The sequence below is a fragment of the Micrasema longulum genome, unplaced genomic scaffold (assembly GCF_059751315.1).
Source record: "Micrasema longulum isolate JH-2025_06_02 unplaced genomic scaffold, ASM5975131v1 h1tg000831l, whole genome shotgun sequence".
Taxonomy (NCBI): Eukaryota; Metazoa; Arthropoda; class Insecta; order Trichoptera; family Brachycentridae; genus Micrasema; species Micrasema longulum.
In genome coordinates, this window is record NW_028278023.1 from 1,089,999 (window position 1) to 1,106,503 (window position 16,505).

Genomic DNA, 16,505 nt, shown 5'->3' on the forward strand with positions numbered 1-16,505 from the left:
ACAAAAATGGCGCTGTATAAATTATCCAAACATAATAATAATAATAATAATAAAATCTGTGGCTAAAACGTCTTCAGATCTTAACATATTATTACAACAGAGATGAAGAACATTTTAGATAAGGTAATATAGAAGTCTAGGCATCTACGGGGCTTATGACCTGTCATGGGCTGGTTTAAATGGCCACTTTATACACTGTGTAACATTCACAATTCTGCCCATATTTGAACATCTACATTCCTTCAATTCTTTCATCTGTTGATGTTGGTGAAGTTAAAGAGCTGAAACCTATATTTATGCGGGTGAGATTCATCTAATTGAATTATTTCATCTGCATACTGGCAACTCCTAAAAAAATAAATTTTTATCAATTTGTATACTTCTTCATGAACCGGTGGATTCATCAACCATATTTTGAGTTAGTCCAAATTTTTGTAGACAAGAGCTGAATTTAACTCCCCGGGGATCGTATGAAAAGAATAATAAAAATAGTGTTGATACAAATGAACAACATACTTTGATACGTCACAGGTTCATATAAACACTTGCTTTTAATAACCAATAAATTAACGCGTTGCGATAGGTTTCCGGGTAGCCATGTTTTTAAAAATTTAGCGTGTTTTGACGATACGGTGTTCTACTTTTAAATGTCAGGAAAACTCACCGACTTGAACTCGTGACGTCACTGGCGGAGTAATTAAAAAATAACAAAACTTCAATAAATCTGATAATACGTACCTAAAAATAAAAATTAATTAGATAATTTTTTTCAAAACCACTGAATTTCCTTTTTAGGAGGAAATGCGTCGTGTCACGGGTTTATTGCGTTTAAAGGCTTCTGTTGAATGCATTCTCGTGTATACTGCGCATTTCAGTGGGTAATAAAAATTATTGACGCACTAAAATACATTAGTAGAACATTTGACGAAAGGCAAATACTTTAATTGAATATATTACTTATGAATTGAGACTGTGATGAATATGTTGTTTCCATGGATTATCTATACTTATTTGTTTCCCTCACTATGTATAAGTTTAATCATGAAATTTAAACCAAAGTTGAATTGGGTTTTAGCCTAGTGCTAGACAGTTTGATAAGAATATGTAAAAAAAAATGAGTATAAAAATAATTACTAGATAATAGGTCAATTGCTCATAAAACGGTAAAAAATCTAATCGAAAAATAATATTTAAAATGTAATGGCGGATAAAAGAGATACGATATACAAATACGGAGCAATGGACCAGTAAAAGACGTTAGAACTTGAGGAGCGAGAAATCGGTTGAGGAAAAAATCTGAACACGTAACAAGACCAAGTGAAGGATGAAGATATTGAGAGTGCGTGAAAAGTGGGTAAAGAAAGATTGAGATGATCGCGGGGGTAGAATGATCAACTCGGGACTTTACTTGCCACAGGCGAGATCAGGAAAGATAAAATAAATGAAAAACGGCACGCTTCATAGGAAAATATACGAAAGACATTTGAAACTTTCAAAAATACAATTACAATATGCGTGGATATAGAAATGACATTAAGACGTTATAAAAACATTAAGATTGAATCATGTTAAATAAACTATGTTTATTTTTTAAAAAACCTATATATATTTTTTTAAACTCAAAATTTGAACGTACTTACAAAAATCTTTACAAATATTATAAATGCGAAAGTGTGTTTGTTTGTGTGCTCTTTACGTCTCAACCGACCAATCGACTTGTTTTTTTGTAAAGGGATAGAGCCGGAGATATGGAAAGTATCGTAAAATACGCTACTTACTTTTCACCCCGAGAAGTAAAAAATACGCTCAAAAAAATTATGAAACATAGTAACAATGAGCACATTATTTTAATATAAGCTGGCTGTAATTTTTATAGTTGACTTACTTTATCTGTGGTTTGTTTTGTTTGCTTTTCGTTTTGGTTTTGAAGGTATTACAATGTTAGATATGTGAACACAATAACAATGCTACGTCACCATAGACTAACGAAGCATGGTATTTCTTTCATAGCAATAGTTGGAAGACCAAGCTCCTTATAATCCCGATAAAATTTATCTATCCATCGAGAAAATTCTTATTGATAAACGACACAACTAATTAATTTCTCGTGAGCGAAACCGCGGGGAAAAGCTAGGATTACATTTTTTTTAAAAGGGGAGATTGATAAGCAACTTGCGACCATTATTTTTTGCTGACACAAATTTACAAAGATTTTAATAAATATGGCCTTTCAGGAAAATCGACAACGAAGATATTTTTAAAGCTCTAAGATGAAACACAATTTATGAACCGAGAATCGATACTGAGAACAGAAAAAAAGGAATTTTAATTTAACATTAGACGTGAAAAACATATATTCCATTATTTAATACCATGTTTCTCTGTGAAGGATTTAAAATATATAATTCAGAACAAACAAGATATGCTTGAAAATTGTACGGTATTATTCTCTACATAAACAAGAAACAAAGATTTATAAAAATAATTAGGGTTCGTATTAAAAGAGAACTCGCGTTTTAGAGAACACAAATTCTAAAAAATACTTTTTATTTAAATTTATTGCAAGGTTTCTCATTCGAAAGTTTGATGTTGGAAGTTAAACGAGCAGCTAGCGTGATGCTGGTCAGTAGCTGTGCTTCAGAAAAGCTAGAAAACCTATTTTGGCAGGAAGCTTTATTTATTTCAAACGGCACGCGAACACTCGCGCCTGGTTCACTGATTCCTTCAATAATAAAGATAGCATCTGATGAGTTTCTTCACCAGCTTTAACTTTAAATCCAGCGAAAAAAGAATATTGGCGATAGTATTGCAGTACACCTTGATAATAAAATGCGTCGTATAACATACATATTCTGTTTTATTATCTAATTAATAGAACCATTATCACTTACAAAATTATGCATATTTAGTGTGATGGTATTAATCAGTTCGATATCTCTTACAATTATTCGCCTCCAATGGCACGTGGCAAATATTTTAACCGCGGTATGCTCGAACTATTTCATCAATACGATTAGTAATTCAAGATGCTTTGATAGTTGGGTGGCATAAATAGGCAGGCGTGTTAATGAAATGACTTAACACATTAACTAATTTTTGAACAGCGCAAGTTTGAAGTTTAAACGGTGCAAATTAGTTCAGATAAGAGTATACCTTTCTGCGGTCGCGAGTCGCAGTTCCTATGGCATGGAATGCTCTCCCAGCAGATGTGTGAAGACTGCGAAGCTGTGAGACAGAAAAAGCTTAGAACCTACCCGTTTTCTTAATTATTTGAATGAATGCGTAGCATGTGATAACAAAAGAAATTGTATTACTTAAATTATAATTTATAAGATAAAATAAAATTAATATTCGTAGAATCATTTTGTAAGCCGCCCTTGAGGTACTTGCGTAAGTGGTGCTATATAAGTAACCTACAATACATTTTATTTATTTAATTAACTTATTATACATAATTCATATTGTTCATTAGCGGGCTTATCGCCAAATGGCACTTTCATTTATCCAATACTTAACGAGTAAAAGAACTGTCATTAGAAATGTAATATCGTATCAGGTTGCAGTTAACAATGCTTTGAGTATGTTTAAATGTTTGCAGACAGGCTTGATTTCCTCCTAAGATTTAGATCTTTGTTGGATATTTGTTAAATTTGTTGCAACAGAGAAGGAAAACATTTTTGAGAGGGGAATATGTAAGTCTAGGCATTTACTGGGCTTATGTCCGGTCATTGGCTGGTTTTCTCTATCTGTTGCGATAAATTTAAATCTTTACAACTGCCTAGGGAGTGAAATCCTAAACTAGGATAAGAAGTATAAACATTTAAAAATTGTTTTCAGGCGTTGCTTAGAAGGTGAAATGGACAATCCATTTTACTTTTACCTAGCTCCACTATCCATTTTTTTATAGCCCTTTTAAACATTTTCTCGTTACTAATTGTTGTAATAGATAGTGGAAGTAGGTTATAGATTTTCATTTAATAATACTCAAAATCCCTTTGTCCGAAAGTGGTATTAGTTTGTATTTGTTTAAGTTGTCTATGTGTTGAGGATCTAGTGATTATATTATTTATGTTCGTATTTCTAATATAAAGATAATGAAAAAATAAATATTATCAAAGACAACTTCACCATAAAAAGATTCCATTTGTACTGAAATATCAAAAGGAAAACTATCATGTGAGTGTATGTATCTGGGGCAGAGGGTGTATTGGTGTGCATCTGCTGACACCACCCGGGAAGTTTTATTGGCAAAATAAAGGTAAATACCAAGTTTTACTACTAGAAGTAAAAAGAAATGGCAAAATAAACGAACCGTAAGCCCCACGTATTTGTCGAACCCGTTTTTATACCTGTTTAAGGAAATAGCTTTTCTTTGTAGGTTTGAAAACAAACGTATTGGAAACCACCCGAGTATCCACATATCTGGCGATAAAATTAATATTTGGTTTGAATGTATTTTTTTATATTTTTTATTTGTTTATTTTTCCATACACATATTGTTTACATAAAAATATAATTACAAAAATACACTTGAGAAAAATACATCTTAAATTAAACTATTGGGTACTTAATGATGAATAGCACGCATTCTTCGATGAAAAGTTGAAAAACTGACGCGAGTTTTGAGAGTTTTTTAACATCATTTTTAAACATTTTTGTACATCTTAATGGATTCTCTTCGTTTAATCAAATTTATTGTTTACATGTAATGTTAAAATAAAAAGTCATGCGAAATCTGAATTATGAAATAAAATAAGATCCCTAAAATTTAATGTATTTAAATTTCTTAACTAAGAAGAATTAAAATAAAAATTTAGGACAAAATCTTAGAAATATGGAAATGAATTTTTTTAAGCTTACAAATATTGTTCCTATAATAATCATTCGTTCGTAAATCACATATTTGTTACGCCAAAAGTTTTCTACAATAATCATCACTATAGACATTCAATCGAAATGATCGTTTATGCTTCTATCATACATCGATTTTCCACACATTAGGCTTTCTAAAAGTAAATAATGGTAAACCGTCACGCTTACATCAAGATATTATTCTGAAAGCTCGGAGTAGTTTATTGACATCGGTCGTGATTCAAGCTTTATTCCGTGGTCCGAAAGATGTAGTACATTGTACCCTTTAAAATAAATTAGAATAATCATCAATAAAAGTGATGGGTTTGAGAAGTGGAAAACAATGTTTGTTTATTATAAAGATAATTCAACTCCCAGGCCTAAATTACAACGGGAAGTAAACATTTATCTTCAATTTTATCTACAAAGTAAAATTCAGTTTTCTGTATGAAAAGCAGAATATGCTTACATTTTTTTCATCTAAACGTGATCAATTATAAGTTCCGACGAAGATACTTTTATATGTTCATGCAAAAATACTCATTTTCGTACACAAATATCGGTTTTTCTTAATATACAGTCGAAGATAACCCTGTCAACTTCCCATTGTAATCGGGGCCCTGGCAGGGTCGTAACGTAAGACCGTAAAACTGATGGTTTTAAAGGTGGTTCTACACTGCAATATTTAATTTTCTGGATACCTACGTATTCTGATGGGAAGTAAAAAATTATCTTAAATTTTATCTACAGGTAAAATTAAGTTTTCTGTATGAAAAATAGACAATGTTTACAATTTTGTTTTCTAAACATGTTCAATTACCGGTTACCGTTGAAGACGCATTGAATTTTTATACAGATATACACACTTTCGTACATAAATATCGTATTAGTTTATACCGTCTCAGTATATACCGATGAAGATAGCCGTTCATAATCGCGGCCCTGGACTGGCACATGCAGCTTAAGACCGATCACCTCGCCCTTCAAATTGCAAAAATGATCAAGATTTGGTGCAATGGGAGTAATGATGCGATGCCCTTTCCTCTACTGGATGCGGATAGGGAAATTATGATGCTGATAAATGTGTATAATAAAAAAATATTTACACATTTTTAATAACCGGATTTAATTTGGTTGACGTTAAATATACATAGCACAATAGCCTGCGCGTTGGTATACTGATTTGTTCAACTAGTACGAACATATACGTACCTACAAATTTATAATTAGAAATCAAACACTGATTTAAGTCAACTGAACACTTTATTTTATTTTTACAAATATAAACATATAAAAATAAAAACTTCGTGACAATTGTTTCGTTTGAAAATTGTTTCGTTTGAAAATGCCCTAATAAGGCGAAACAATTGTCACGAAGTTTTTATTTTTATATGTTTATATTTGTAAAAATAAAATAAAGTGTTCAGTAGACTCAAATCAGTATTTGATTTCTAATTATAAGTTTAAATATGGAGGTTCTACAAAATAAACACCAAATCAATCAATACCTACAAATTGACATGAACATACATAAATATTATACACATGGTACACATTTAAAAAAAAATCAAATAACAAATATGAGTATACAATATTACTACTAAATACAATTTTTATATTAATTAAATACATATATTTACATTAACGTTTTCCATTACGTAAAAGAAAAAACAATTCTTCTGTACATAATGACGAGTGACGTATTACAAAAGTTTGTTTATTTTATTCTTAAGGATCATTAACAAAGTGTTTCAGGTTAACTAATGAGTTGATATAATGATATTTCTAACGAATAAATATACCAGTCTCGAAGATGTCATGAAAGCAATGAAACCGGTTACTGGATATTCCAAATTAGTAGATTAAGTATTACTCGGCTTTTTATTTACATAAGTTATCAGTGGTTGGAAACGCCCACCTTTTCCCGAAACTTTTAGTCAGAGCTTCTTTCCTCAGTTTAGCACATTAACTGTATTTAAAAAAAAAATACTGATTTAACGAAACTTGAATATTTAATTTACTCTCATATAATTTTGAATTCTCTATCCTTACCTCTGTTTTGTATAAATAATAATAATAATAATCATGGTTTATTAACAAAAATAACAATAACTTTATCTACTACAAACACAGTTGGGTTATAGATTTCTCTGGATCATGTCTAGTCTGCCTAAATAGGTACAACCTGAAGGCAGACCTTTTTATGCAAAATAAACAATAATATTACTACCTACTAGTTTATTAACGATACAGTTGTACAATATTAATTTATACCATTTATTATGTAAGAATGTTTTTGAGTAAATTTTCCATTTTTTCTCGACATAAACCCAGTGACCAATTTTTTACAAATTTATTAAATTTAATCCGAATCATTGTTTTGCAATGTTTAGGTCACGTATTGAATATTTTAGGGCCCAGAAACCTGAAATTTCTTTGCCCGAATTCAGAGTTTGTGGTAGACCCCATGACCCATCATATCGTTTGACTTCTGGTAGTCTGGGAGTGTTCCTTTTGGGATTTGATAGAAAAATTTGCTTTCACAAACATTATTATTCTAAAAATATATAATTGCCTTATATCTAAGATCTCAAATAACTTGACGCTGGGTACCTGAAGGGCTTTAAAAAATATATTTTAATTATTGATTTTTGATCTGATTCGAGAGGTTTTAATATTGATCAATTAGTGCCTCACCACCCTATTAGGCCATACGTTATAATTGAGTTACTTAACATAAAATATTGTTGTAAATTACATTGAATTTCTTAATAAACATATCAGTCTTAAAGATGCCGCAAAAGCGATGAAAACGGTCACTGGATATTCCAAATTTGTGGATTAAAGTATCACTCGTCTTTTATTTCTATAATAAATCAAAATAAACTTCCATCAAGAATTTTCACTTAAAAACTTAAATGTTTTAAATAAAAAGCTATAAAAAAATAATAAGGTAAACAAATATCGTATTTCATTTCACATGTATTTATTTTTTAAATACAATGGTGGGAATAATCTGAATCTGTCTTACTGAAAGAAAATAAAATGATAGGCCTTTTATTGAATTTGCTTTTAAATGAGCTTACTTGAAGGTACCATCCGCTAAGGACAAAGGCCATTCTTTATGTTAGTTCGAAATAAGAGAGGTCACCTATACACAGTAATACGGGCACGAGGGATGGGGACAACAATAGACCCTTGTTTGTTTGACCTTAAGGAAGGTTGTCTATAATTTTAATACGAAATACGAATGAGAACCCCTACTTATATCTGATGGTAGTAATAATAATAATATGCATGTTCATGTGTGTATATGTATGTATGTATGTATGTATGTATGTATGTATGTATGTATATATGTATGTGTGTGTATGTATGTGTATGGATGTATATATATGTATGTATATATATATGGGTGTGTGCGTGTGTATAAATTTGAATGAATGTGTACATTTATATACATTTTTAAATTTCTTTTTTCATTGTTTTATATTTACTTACTGTTTCTTCTTCATCTATTCCTTCCCTATTTTTATCTTACTTTCCCCTAGCGAACTGTACGTTTTGTTTTTTTATATTTTTGTTCCTATATAAAACCTATGATTGGTCTTGTAATTTGTTGTTATTCTTTATGTATTGTTTATTAATATGACTGTGTTGGTTTCAGAAATAAATAAATAATAATAATAAGAAAAATAATTACATGATAAAAATGACTAATTCAAAGAGCGCCGTTTTTATAATACCTATCTTTTAGTTTTAACTTTTTTAATTTTAATTTTAACTTTTAATATTAATTTCAACTTTTGATTTTAACTTTTAATTCTAATTTTAACTTTCAATTCTAATTTTAAATTTTAACTTTTTATTTCAACTCTTCATTTTTACTTATTTTATGTACATCTACTACCTGCATCTAATTAATCAATGTTGGTTGTGAATTTTTACTAAGATATATAAATGGAAGCAGAGAGAGAGGGAAGGAAAGTATAGTTGGAGCTATACAATGTCTTCTCCCTTTTATGCACTTTTTACTTAATATTTATATTTATACATACATACATATATTAAAAAAAAAAACAAATCCCCTCTCCTCCTGCATTCATAATAAATTAATGTGAAATCTTAAATTGGTCTTACCTTTTTAAATTGTTCTTTTGTAATTGTGTAATTCAATTTCAAACGTTATTATTTTCTAATCGTCCGTCTCATAGTGTGAGTTGGCACGATTGACCAAACAAATTTAATTCCAGGAAAACAGCAGTTCGTCTGTCCCGATAAAGTTGATATTTTTGAGTTACTATACTTAACCTCTCGCATTCAGACGGTGCAGTAACATTCTATAATGCATCAGCCGTGACGCGTGCCGGCTATTACTCTATTACCGATGCGGTATTGGAATCACTCGATTACAAGTGGACACGTGGTGGGCGCTGTTCTATCTATTAAGAGTGTAATCATACCAGAGCACATACTCGTAAAATATATTTTAAGAGAGATGTGTTACAATAGAGGAGAGGAATTTGTACATGTATTATTTACATGCGCGTAAACGGGTTGAAAAATAAAAAATATTTTCAGAGAGATATTAACAGTAGATGAAAATAATTTGTACAGGTATTATTTACATGTGCATATTGTGCATACACTTCCTAAATTTACTACGACTTTGCGCAATGCACCTACTGGTATTATTTTCTATTGTAAACCTTTAAAATATTTTTTAAGCTGCTAGAACTCCTGACGAAGAGACGGGACCGTCTGAAAACCGGTAGACGTAGAAACGTCGGTAACTGGTTATACAGGGTGTTCTATAAACCCTGTCACATCCGAAACCACGATGATCAGTATGGGCAAGAAGACATATTAGCATATTTTTAAAAACATTTAGAACAAAGAAAATTTAAAAAAATGAAATGTTTAAAAAAACAAATGGCTGCTTACTTCTGCAGCGGAGAAGTGAGGGGAGCGCGGCGCAGTATCAGGTTCCCCCCTTTCCCCCCTCGTTTCACCCCTGCAGAAGTAAGCAACCATTTGCTTTTTTTGATATTTTATTTTTTTTAAATTTTATTCCTTTTAAAAAAATATTTTTATGTGCCAATATGTCTTCTTGCTCATGCTGATCATCGTGGTTTCGGATGTGACAGGGTTTAAAGAACACCCTGTGTGCAAATATGTAATAACATTTAGTAAAATATTTGACCACAAAGTTAGTTCTCAGTTTGAAATTTGTTGCTAACATTTTTGAGAAGGAAATATGAAAGTCTAAGCATTTACAGGGCTTATGACCTGCCATTAGATGGTTTAAGTGGCCACTTTACACAATGTGTAACATTCACCATTTAAACCAGCCAATGACAGGTTATAATCCCTGTTCCATCCTAGACTCCCATATTCCATTCTCAAAAATGTTTTCCCTCTCTATTGCAACAAATTGGTATCTGAATAGCTCTCTAAGGAGGGAATCCAGCCGGTTCGCAAGGATTCGGACATACTCAAGACATTGTTGAATTAACGAACTGGTAAAAGAAGAAGTATAAAAATTGGAAAATTGTTTTCAGGTGTTGCCTAGTAGGTGAATTTGTTCATCCGCGTGAATCTCACCCACACGATAAAGGTCTCAGCTCTTTTAATTCACAACGGTCAACAAATAGAAGAGTTGAGGAAATGTGAATGTTAAAAGATAGGCAGAATGGTGAATGTTACACATAGTGTAAAATGGCAACTTAAACCAGTCATAAGCCCTGTGAATGTCTAAACTTCCATTATTCCTTCTCAACAAATAAGGAACTAAATAGCTTCCTAGGGAGGAAATCCAGTCGGTCTGCAAGCATTTGGACATACTCAAGACACATAGATAGTGCTTTAAATATTAATAATTAAATATTTTACTGTGTTCTGTTGTTACTTTAGCCTTTAGTCGTTATTTTCATAATGTTTATTTGTGTAAATTTTGTATAAACTTTAATTTTGAATGAAAAAACAAGGCATAGAGGCGATCCTGAGGGGAGTGGACGCCGTGTTGGCCCCTGTCCATACATTCTCCTCTCCCTCATTAATCTGCGAAGAGTTTGTATTCTTTGGGAATTTTTGAGTCCCCCAGGACTCTATAATAGCTGCGGATGGATTGCGGCTTTAGGGTCCCCTCAATGAAATATTTCATTGTCTTTGAACTGGCAAAACAAGCGTTAGACTGATTACCTTACTTTCCTGCAACACATCATGAAATTTTTCAATGCAGTGCCCTATGCACTATCAGGAACGCATTAGGGTTTCATGATAGTGATAAAAGAAATTGCCAGTCACCAATAAGTTGTAAATTATTGCATGAAAAGTCAAATAAATAAAAACTTGACTTTAGTATTTTGGACTCATCCGACTGAACTGGATAACCGAATGATCGTAAAGCGTCGTTTTTTTCACAAAAAAGTATGAGTATTAATTTATTTCACATGACAAGGAAACTCAGTATATTTTTTGTTTTATTATTCGTGAACCACATAATAAAATATAAAGAGACTACACATACTTGTTCCGGACTTGAAACACCTATACCATGCACTGGCAAATTCTGTGTTGACTGACGGTCTAATTAGTTGGTGAGCTTGCACAGAAACCGCCCTTGAACCGGTAGCAATTGCACAGAAATTAAAGAAAAAAAAAACATTTCGTTATCCAAGTGACTTGCTCTTCAAAAAATTCAGAGTACTGAATATTATTTAACAGTATATATTGGGAACGGTAGTGGTTACACACATAAATAGAGACATTTATCCAAGCGTCAACCACAACCATAATACAAGATACTCTAATAGAGATCTGATAGTGAAGGGGTCAACACTGTTCTGGCATCGAGACAACACTATTACGTGGTCAAAAAGGTCCATAACCTTTTGCCAGAATCGTAGAAAGACGGGAGTGTTGTCAAGTTGCGAAAGGTGTTGACCTCGCTCTTTCATGATATTGGTCGTAGGGAGTCAGAAAGGTTGATGCATGCCGCGGATTGAAGATTCTTACTGGATGTCGAAAATAAAATATGAAAATAAAGAATAATTTAAAAATATATATATACAGATGGCAATCATGAAGTTTCGGATTATAAATAATTTGTCTATGTTTTATGAATGTATGTATGTGGATGCGCATGGGTGTATGTACGTGTGTATGTTTGTGGGTATATATATATATATACATATATAAACATATACACATGTGTATGTGTGTATGTGTGTATATACGGGGTATGTACCCTTGTTAGCTGGGCAAAGTGAACGGAAAATTGTATTTTTGATAAAAGGTGTAAATAAATAAATAAATACAATATTTTGTTACATTTCGGTGTCGCCGGAGGGTCCTTAATATCTCTTCGAACAATAATATATAATTATTATATTTTTCGTATCACCAGTCATCGATTTATTTATATTAATATTCGACCATTTAATCGTTCCCAAGTTCTTCAACGCACTATCTCAGTAAGATGTAACGCACTCGGTCATTGCTACATATTTCTTTAACTTTAAAAATCATCCCATTTATCTTACTTACTCCGTGACACTTTTCTTTCTAGTTACGAAACGTCCAAAGGTGTTGACAGATAGTCTTCAATCTAACTTAAGAATCAGTACTGGATAGTTCACTTAATTTCTGTATGCCAGAGGAAGACTAAAGTATCTCCAAAAACCCAACTTTTCAGGAGAGACAAATTACTGATTTTTCGTGCTTTTTAAAAATCTTTAGGAGTACTGCATGTTTACTTACTGTCCTTCCTCTAATTTGGTGTGTAGTTACAACAAATATTTCGTATAATAAAAAGCATACAGGTTTGTTACGACACAATAATACAAAAAAAGAAAATGTACGAAATGTATAATATACAGGTGTTCTTAAAAACCCTGTCACATCCGAAACCACGATGATCAGTATGGGCAAGAAGACATATTAGCATTAAAATAAAAAAAATAAAACTATTTAGAACAAAGAATTCTTTTTAAAATAAAATAGTTAAAAAAACAAATGATTGCTTACTTCTGCAGGGGAGAAGTGGGTTCAGATTCCCTCTTCTCTCTCCTCGCTTCTCCCCTGCAGAAGTAAGCAACCATTTGCTTTTTTGATATTTTATTTTTAAAAAATTTGATCCATGCGCTCTGTAGCTGCAAGACGTGCTGGGATATTTATTTATTGTACAGCGCCCTTGAGGTGATTTTCACAAAAATGGCGCTATATAAATTATCCAAACATTATTATTATTATTATCATACATAGTTTAATACATTCTACATTAAGAAAACAAAATATAAGAAACATAAAACACAGTACTTTACACATATTATTTAAGTTACACACATTATTTAAATTACATTAATAACAATCACTATCAAAAAGATTTAAGTAATATATTTAATTGTGACACTTTAAATTTGCTATTCGACTTTTCGTGTTTTGGCTCATGGGACAGTTTTATTAAATTCGGAATGGCCAATATTTTCCAGAGACCTTCTGACGAACTTCGTTGAGCGAAACTTGGACACACGAAGATTCCTAGAGTAACGCGTATTGTGATAATAATAATTATGGATAACTTATATAGCGCCATTTTCGTAATATAATACCTCAAGGGCGTTTTCCAAAGTGATTATATAAAGATATAAATTTAATTTTAACTTTTTAATTTAAGAAAAATAATGTACTTTGTCACCACATGCTAAGAATTTATTCAAATGATTTAGAGAACAAGTGGGTTTGAAGTTTCTTCCGAAACATCACTTCACCTCACAGTTTCGGACTTCTGCTGGGAGAGCATTCCATGCCGTAGGGCCTGCGACCGCAAATGCACGTTCGGCGAATTTAGTGCGCTGTTTACGTAGAGGTATAATAACTTTGTTGTGAATATCATGACTAAATGTGTATTTTAAATTTGTATTTTTTTATTTGTTTCTTCATGTAACTGTTGGTAATTGGCTTAGGTCGTACGTATAATAAATAAAAACATCTAAGCATATATGCGTGTTTAAATTTCAGAGTTTTAAATAGATTTAAAAGAAAAACAAAGTTGCAAACTTCCCGGAAGTTTAAAGTAGGGGAGAGTGATAAATTAAAAGAGATTTGAACAAAACCATAAAACTGCAACGATAGAAAGTTACAACGGAACGATTCAGATGTCAAACTTTGTAGACATTCCTTCAATCCGCACAAGTTCCAACCAACTTCTCTGACTGTAAGGGTTTAGAGTAAAATGGATTCGTTCACGTTACTCATGCAACACACATAAAAGAAAACAAAGTATTTCTTTTTTGTAAATGGGTCATTGTGATGGAAATTCTGGTACAAATTCGGCGCGGTACGAAACGGGAGCCGCGTTGAAATGCCAATAAAAATTCAAATGAATCCAGCCAAGGAGCTCAGCCGGTAGGATTACTTTGGACAAAGCAGAGAAAAGCTATTTGTTCGAGAAGAACTTTGATCTCGGAGAATGGGAAAGATTTGAGGAGATTTTTGTATTTGTAGAACACATTTGCATTCGATTGTTTGTGGCTTTAAAATAAATAGTTTGAAAGGAAACTTTTCATCGGTACATTCGATTGCATTTTTATGGTGATCATGGACTACATTTACTATCAAAGGCAATAGTATTTTACGTAAAGGCTACTAAAAAGTTCGATGGTTTTTTTTGTATATTTTTATTTGTTGATAGACTATGTAACGGTTACATTTGCTAGCCGTCACAGATAATATAAAAATACAACCAATCTTCTGATGTTTTATATACCGAATACGCATCTACGAATGCGGCTTATCTAAGCATTCTTTTCGTGTCAAAATGTGAACGTAGCGACAGCGCTCGCGTAGAACGAGGGTTGCCTTGGGTGTAATTTGATTACCTTTATTTAGTGATTTTAATTACCTTTATTTATGCAGATCCCATGTCTCTATACATCGCATTGATCTTTGGTTTAAATTTACAGAGCCCTTTTTATTCTTTGACTTTTATATTTTTAACTCATATTCTCATATTATCGTACAGCTATTTTGTGACCGTATTCTAATGTGAAAGTGTTACACGAACACCACGTTTTATTTGGTAATTTAATTTATTCAGTTCGAATAGTTCAGGATTGGAAATTTCTATCAAACTTTTAAATTACATTGCACATTATTGAAAAAAGGCACAAATGGATTATATCAATGAAAAAATAGCTGATCAAGAAGCTATCATGATGATTGTTTAAAGATTTGTGTGTCTGAAATTAATACTTTCGTTCATCACCAATCCGCTCTCCTAGCATACATCATACAGTCTAGAGACTATTTGTTACAAATCCTCCTTACTGCTTAATAAAGAACTACAGCTAATAAATTAATATAAAAATCAGGAGATAATCAATACTATTCTTATTGAAATCTGTAGAGAAATAAGGGAGACATAAGCATTGAACTCAAGTCATTTAAATAAAGTGAAAAAACAAGCAATTCGTGACGTCATCGGTTGTTTTATTCGAAATATCTGTGGTTTATAGAGTAGCGACCAGCTACCTATTTCTATGGGTTGTTTGATTACACCGTGCCGTACTTGACCTGTCACTTGTCAAACACTAATTCGACCTGTGATTTATCATTTCAAAAAATTTTATCGATGCATTGTACCCAAGTGCAGAAATACTCCAATAAATAGGCTAAAAAACCTATCTTTTTATTAGCCTAAGAACCCGATAATGACAAAGAAGTGGTGTCGAGCGGTCTGTTTTTATAATCACCTGTCATCTGTCGATGCCTGGAATGCGGAACGTAAAGAAAAGGGACACAAATTTTACGCACGGGGGAAAGAAGTATAGACAATAATATCATACGAGTATTATATCGTGCACGCGTTCTTTTAATTTATAAATAGATAAATATGGCATTACCAACATTACGAAACGGCCGTTCTTGAGATAGCGAATTTTGTAAAAGACATTTATGAATGAAAATAATATTAGGGCTTTAATACACACGAAGAGTCTTAAAAATCCTTTAATGTGCAATATGTGAAATCCGTGATCAGTGAAAAAATACGATATTAGTCATTCAGTGCTACTCGCTTACGCTCAAGGCTTAAGCTGTGCAGAACTCAGTAATAACAAATAAAATGTCTCCATTATAATTTTAAAAATAAAATATTATAAGATAATTTTATTTAAGGCCTACGGGATCTTCAGCAGATTAAGTACGTTGTAAAAGTATGCGCTTATAAAATGATATAAATGAAATTGAAACATGAATATTGAATGCCAAGAAATGTTTTTTCCTAAGAGCGTTGAAATGTATTTTAATATGAAGTAAAAAGACGAGCGGAGGAAAACGTTGTATAAAATGAAATGGTCTGAGAAAGTTTTCAGAAGAGATTTACTCACGTTTCCCGCATTTATTTCTTTCGGCTACTTCTTATGTTCAATATGAGTTACCTGGAATAAAAAGAAAACATAAAATAAGAAAAATATACCTTGTTTAAAAAAATCCGTTTTATTTAAATAGCAATATTAATTCTTTTTTTTCTTTTTTTTATTTATACAATGTATCAACGTTGCATTATTTTTTAAAGACAAAACATACACAGCACAGTGAAAATAAACTATATAGGTATTAGCAATATTATTTTTTCATTCATCAAAACAAAA

General features: G+C 31.7%; 1 protein-coding gene across 3 annotated transcripts in view; it reads right to left on the bottom strand.

Annotated features, from left to right (window-relative positions):
• The window catches only part of Dg (Dystroglycan), a 156,716-nt gene extending 140,422 nt beyond the window's left edge, over window positions 1-16,294 (bottom strand). For all 3 annotated transcript variants that reach the window (XM_088230922.1, XM_088230921.1, XM_088230920.1), the window contains exon 1: window positions 16,242-16,294. The gene's annotated coding sequence lies outside the window, so the exon portion shown is untranslated. The remainder of the gene's footprint in view (window positions 1-16,241) is intronic.
• Between the last annotated feature and the right edge of the window lie 211 nt (window positions 16,295-16,505).